Raw genomic sequence first — 6,000 nt, 5'->3', positions numbered from 1 at the left:
ACCGAGTGACCCAAAGGACTTAGTACAGATACCCCACTCACAATCTCCTTAGAGCAGTCCAAGTTGTCCATAATCCGTTCTGTGGCCTCTAACTAATATTCCGCCACATTCGGGGCTATACCAGACACGCCCCTAAAGATCTCCGCTCCGTTAGCCCGAAGTCGTTCAGAAATAGATCCCCGAACTCCATTGCCCGTACTTGCCCCGGTAACCCTTTCCAGAACACGAAACATTGCCTGTGACAGGGCATCATCCCCGACACCGCGGTTATGAGACTCTACCTCTGTTGTCAGTGGTACCGGTGCATCCACCGCCGGCATATGTCCCGAAGATGAAGATCTCGCTCGAGCACTTCCTCAGCCCCGTCCACGGCCTCTTCCACAAGCGGCTCTTGTACTCATATCGTATTATCCAATTACGAATTTTTATGCATTAATTCAATATTCCAGTGTTTATTACAGACGTTTTATGAATCAGACAGTAATTCAGAGTTTGTTTTCACAAAATCAAAGTCTAGCTACAGTTTCAATCTCTTATCAGATTTTCCTATGGTTTCAGTATCATCCTATCTAGAGTGTCCTAGTAGGGTTTCAGTACAGACAGATAATTCAGGAAAAAATTCAGAAAAATTCAGAATACTTACAGACTTGAGCCGGAGATTCGGAATGCCACCTTCTAAAGATCTAAATTTTGAAAATCGAGTTTTTCGCATTCTTTATAAAATTTTCGCTTTCGAAAATCTTTGTTTTCGTAAACCCATTCCATAGCCGAGTTGTTGCAACCTAGGCTCTGATACCACTAAATGTAGCACCCCAAACCCGGCCCAGACGTTATGGCCGGATCCGACATGCCACATCGAAGCGGTCAAAACATTTTATATTGTTGATCCAGAAAAACCTACTTAGTATTTTAAAAGATAATTTCATTATAGGTTAAAGTGAATGGAAGCTGTGCACCAGGCAGGAAACCGGAAAAGAGGAGGTGAGTCTATCGGACTACTTAAGTACCAAGCTCCCTTCAGATCCAATCCTAGACATGCACACCGCCATTGCCACACCTTAACGTCATGTATATTTCTAGCAAAACCGATTTGATTAAGTCATTTTTAGGAAAAGTGATTAATTTTGGAAAATACTTTCATTGCGGAAGCTTTGCTTGTTGTCGTGTTATTTTGAAATCAATTGTTTTGTTTTTTTGAAAATGCACCCTAAAGCTATCCAATTTCAACAGTTAAAATAAGTAATACCTATCTTAGTAATACATATTAAAAACCATCAAAAATAATTAAGCGGCCTTATTACATTTAAAAACCCAAACCTCAACGTAAATAATAGGATGTCCAGTTCACCAGAAGAAAACCAAACTTTTAGAACGGGTGGCCACTCCGAATTCCCTCAGAGCTTCAAGCCCACTATGGTTGGGGATTTCCTGCGTGGATGAAAATAAATGAGGTGAGTTTGGGGAAACTCAGTATGTAAGGAAAACCCATTCAAAGCCCAAGTCAGCTCAAGCCTATTGGGCCTAAGCCCATTCAGGTAACAGTGGTACTGGACCAGAGCCCTTTTCAGATTACAATAAACTAGGCCTTAGCCCCTTATTCATATAACAGTATGGCCCATAGGCCCATTTCCAAATGCATGCAATATCAATAACATATGCAAGCCCATTTGGGGAGACTGCTCAACTCACCAACCACTACACTCCACCCGTACCAGCCCTACACTCCATGTGGGGAATAGCTCAACCTACCCAGCCCAACACTCCACAGTTGCAGCGTTGCTGCTCAGTTAACAGTAAATTGAGGCAAAGCCTCCAGTACGTGGACAAGCCACTTTCAGTACTTCCTCCGTCAATATCCCAATCCCATGCATAAGATAATAACAACATGGCATGCAGTAAATAACAACAGTCAAACATGCATTTAACTCAATTTAACCCTAGGGGTATTGCGGTAATTTATATCCTAGGGGTAAAACTGTAAATTTTCCACTTTTAAAGGTATTTCAGTAATTTATCTATTTTAGGATTTTTCATGCATATTCTTACTTTTCGCATACTAACAGAATCACGTACCGAGGGTTCTTACCGAATTGGGCCCGTTGGCCCATCATTCAAATTTTGGCCCATTAAGCCCAAAATATCGAGGGCACAGAAATCATGCACTTTGCAGTCCAAACATTGCAGCTTACCAAAAACATTAATCGATTTACCTCACGAGCATTCGCACACTCGCAAATCTACAAAATACCAATTTTCGGCATTTCGGCTTTTCGACTTTTGCCGATCTAGACTAAGAAAGAGGGTGTTAGTTACACATACGTTTGCGACGATATGCTGACGAGATCCACACACGAACTGCCTACAATTGGATTACTAACACGTTAATCTAACTATTCAAATACGAACTACGTATTAACCCCTTACAATATTCGGCCAACCACACCTACAGATCATAGTAAGCTTATAAGAAATTAATAAGCAACTCATTAACAAATTTTTGTCAATGTTTACCACATAATCATAATTTCACTGCAAGCTGTCTTCCTGAGCAACAGTCACTAAATCATTTATAACTGGAGTTACGAAACTCCAAATCAAGTGCCGTTAATTTTCCCTGAAAATAGACTCATATATCTTATATCCATAAAATTTTTAGAATTTTTGGTTTGGCCAATCAATACCAGATTTTTCTCAAAGTTTCGCATGTTTCACTGTTTGACTAATCTGACCACTTTTCATTACGAATCAAATTTGTCATTTTAAAGAATTCAGAATATGTTCTCGTTTATTCCATTTGAAACTAGACTCATTAAGCTTTAATTACATGTGCGCCAAATTTGTTCATGTCCAAAAAGATTGCTTGTGATCTTGGGCTCAAGGTTGAAAAGGAATCGGGTATTAAGACAGTGAATTCGAAAAGTATTGAAATAAAAGGTGTGGCAAAAAGAGTGGAACTCCAACTTGGTGATTGGACCAACAAGGAGACAATTACGGTAATACCACTCGATAAATTTGACTTTGTGGTTGGATTAAGTTTTCCTAACTGGATTAAGGCATGTGTTATCTTTTTTGTCGACTTTTTGTTGATCACGGATTCAGACCATCAATATATGGTGCCAATGAAAAGGAAAATGGGCATGAAAACTAAGAAACTATCGAAAATCCAATTTTCTGAAGGGGTACATATATATGAAGTCTCCTACTTAGCAACCTTGAAAGCCAAGAAAGTCATTAAACATATTGGTAAGATTCTGAAGAAAGCGGGACAATTATTACAGTCTTTTCAGGATGTGATGTCTATCGAGTTGCCCAAGAAATTACCACCAAAAAGAAAGGTGCATCACAAGATTGAGTTGGTGCCCAACATGGAGCCACCGACCAAGGCCCCATATTATATGTCTCTGCCAGAATTAGAAGAGTTGTGGAAACAATTGAAGGATCTTTTAGATTCTGGATTCATTAGTAATCTAAATCTCTATTCGATGATCCAATATGGTTTCAAAAGAAGCATGACATTGAGTATATGCATTGATTATCGAGCCTTAAACAAAATCACTGTGAAAAAAAGGTACCTGATTCCCCTTAATGTGGATTTGTTTGATCAGCTTGGTAGCCTGAGATGGTTTACCAAGTTGGATTTCTGATCGGGCTACCATCAAGTCAGAATAGCCGAAGGGGATGAGCCAAAAACCTTGTGTGTGACTCGTTATGGCTCGTATCAGTTCCTTGTGATGCCCTTCGGATTGATAAATTCTCTAGCCATATTCTGCACCCTAATGAATAAGGTACTTCAACCCTTCCTAGATCATTTTGTGGTTATTTATCTTGACGTTATTGTGGCGTATAGTAATTAGCTTAGGGATCATATGGAACATTTGAGGGATGTTTCCAAATCTTTTGAGAAAATGAGTAAATGTTAAAGAGGAGAAATGCTTATTCCCCAATGTGAGGTACCGTTTTTAGGCCACGTTACTCTAAAACCACTGCACTCTTGACGGGCTTGTAGAAGAAGGGTAAGGTGTGAGATTGGGATACTCAGTGTGAGAATACCTTTAAGCAAGTAAAACAAGTAATGAGGAGGGGCCTATACTTGTTCGTTAGATTAGTCAAAATCATATGAGGTATGTACCGATGCATCAAAATATGTAATTGGGGAAGTACTAATGCAAGATGGGTATCTGGTTGCTTTCAAAAGTCGAAAGCTTAATGAGACAAAGCGATAATATACAGTCCAAGAGAAAAAGATGACCATTGTGGTGTACTGTTTACACATATAGAAACACTATTTGCTAGGTTCTAAGTTCGTGGTATTTATGGATAATGTTGCAAATATTTTTTTCTAACCTAGAAAAATTTGTCTCCAAAGTAAGCTTGTTGGCAAGTTTTCTTAGCAGAATTTAAATTTAGCATGGAGTATAAGCCGAGAAGAGCCAACACTGTGGCTGATGCACTTAGTCATTAGGTGGAGTTTGCCACAATCAGCTAGCTTGATAGCTCTCTATTGGAGCACATTCGAGAGGGATTATCCAAGGATCATACAACCAAAAAATTTGATCAAGCTTCCCAAGGAAGGAAAAATAAGGTAATTTTGACTTGTGCAAGGAAGTCATGAAGGAGTGTCATGACTCAATATGAGCTGGCCATCCAGGTATACACCACACTATAGTTCTTTTGGAGGACCGTTATTATTGACCTCACATTGGTGATGATGTGGAGAACTATGCAAAAAACTTGTTTAGTGTGAGAACAAGACAAAGTAGAGTTAAAGACTTCAATCAGATTATTACAACCTTTTCTATTCTGGAATGCCCATGAGAGAGTGTATCCATGGACTTTATTGTGGGTTTGCCTAAATCTGATGGAAATCTGATGGATTTATGAGTATTTCTTTTGTGGTGGATAGGTTTCCCAAGTATGAAACTTTTATTCCAGTGACCAATGAGTGCCCTACTAATGAGGCAACTTGTTTATTCCATGAACATGTGGTGAAATATTGGTAAGTGCCACAGTCAATTATCAGTGATCGAGATGGGCAGTTTACGGGCCAGTTTTGGATCGAGTTGTTTAAGCATGCATCCGCAAACTAACGGGCAAACAGAAAGAGTGAATGCTTCACTAGAGACATATCTTCAGCACTATGTGAGTGTCACACAGAGGGATTGGCCAAAGTTGTTAGATGTAGCCTAATTTTCTTTTAACTTACAGCGAAGCGGGGCTATGAATCAAAGTCCATTCGAAATAGTTGTAACACCCTAAAATTTGGGGTTAGAATTTTTAAGTTTTGTAGTTAGGGTAAATGGCTAGGTTGAACAGTTGAGTTTATTTTAACGTTTTAATGTCAGAATAAGCCTGCTGGTTTGGTGGTAGAATGTGTTATTAGTTTGCCTTGGTCCTGTGTTTGAATCCTAATGTGAGTAAAGAGAAAAGAAATTGTTTTAAATTTGTTTCTTTTTGTATTAATTTGACTTTATTTATTATTAATTAGATTTTAATTACTTTAATGTGGAACTATCATTTGAAAGAAAAAAAATTAATCTCAAAACGAAATTGATTCCCACGTTTTTTCCATATTCTTTGTTCACGTTTTTCCACTTTCAATTTTTGTTTTCTCAATTTTAGGATTTTGGTCCCTTTTATCTTAAAGCTCATTTTGAGAGTTTCTACGTATTGGGAATTATGTTCCTTGCATCATTTTCACTACATTATAGCTTCAGAAATCTGGTATCGAATCTTTAGTTTCAATAATTTGTGTGTAGTTGTGTCCATTGGGGTTTTGAATCAGGTAATTTTTAGTGTTGTTTAATTGCTTCTTTTTGAGTTTTAGGTTAATTTTTAGTTGATTTTTTTGTATCGATTTGGTTGTTTGCTTATAAATTAGCACGCCAACTTATGAGTTTTCAGAATGGCTGGAATTGAGGCGTATTGATTAGTTCTTAGTGCTTGAGATCTTGATTACCAGGTGTGTTTTTGAACTATTAGAGGTTATGGACCATTTTGTTA

This window comes from Gossypium hirsutum, chromosome A07 (genome assembly GCF_007990345.1).
Source record: "Gossypium hirsutum isolate 1008001.06 chromosome A07, Gossypium_hirsutum_v2.1, whole genome shotgun sequence".
Taxonomy (NCBI): Eukaryota; Viridiplantae; Streptophyta; class Magnoliopsida; order Malvales; family Malvaceae; genus Gossypium; species Gossypium hirsutum.
The sequence above is the reverse complement of the archived record's forward strand: the minus strand, read 5'-3'. Positions refer to the sequence as shown.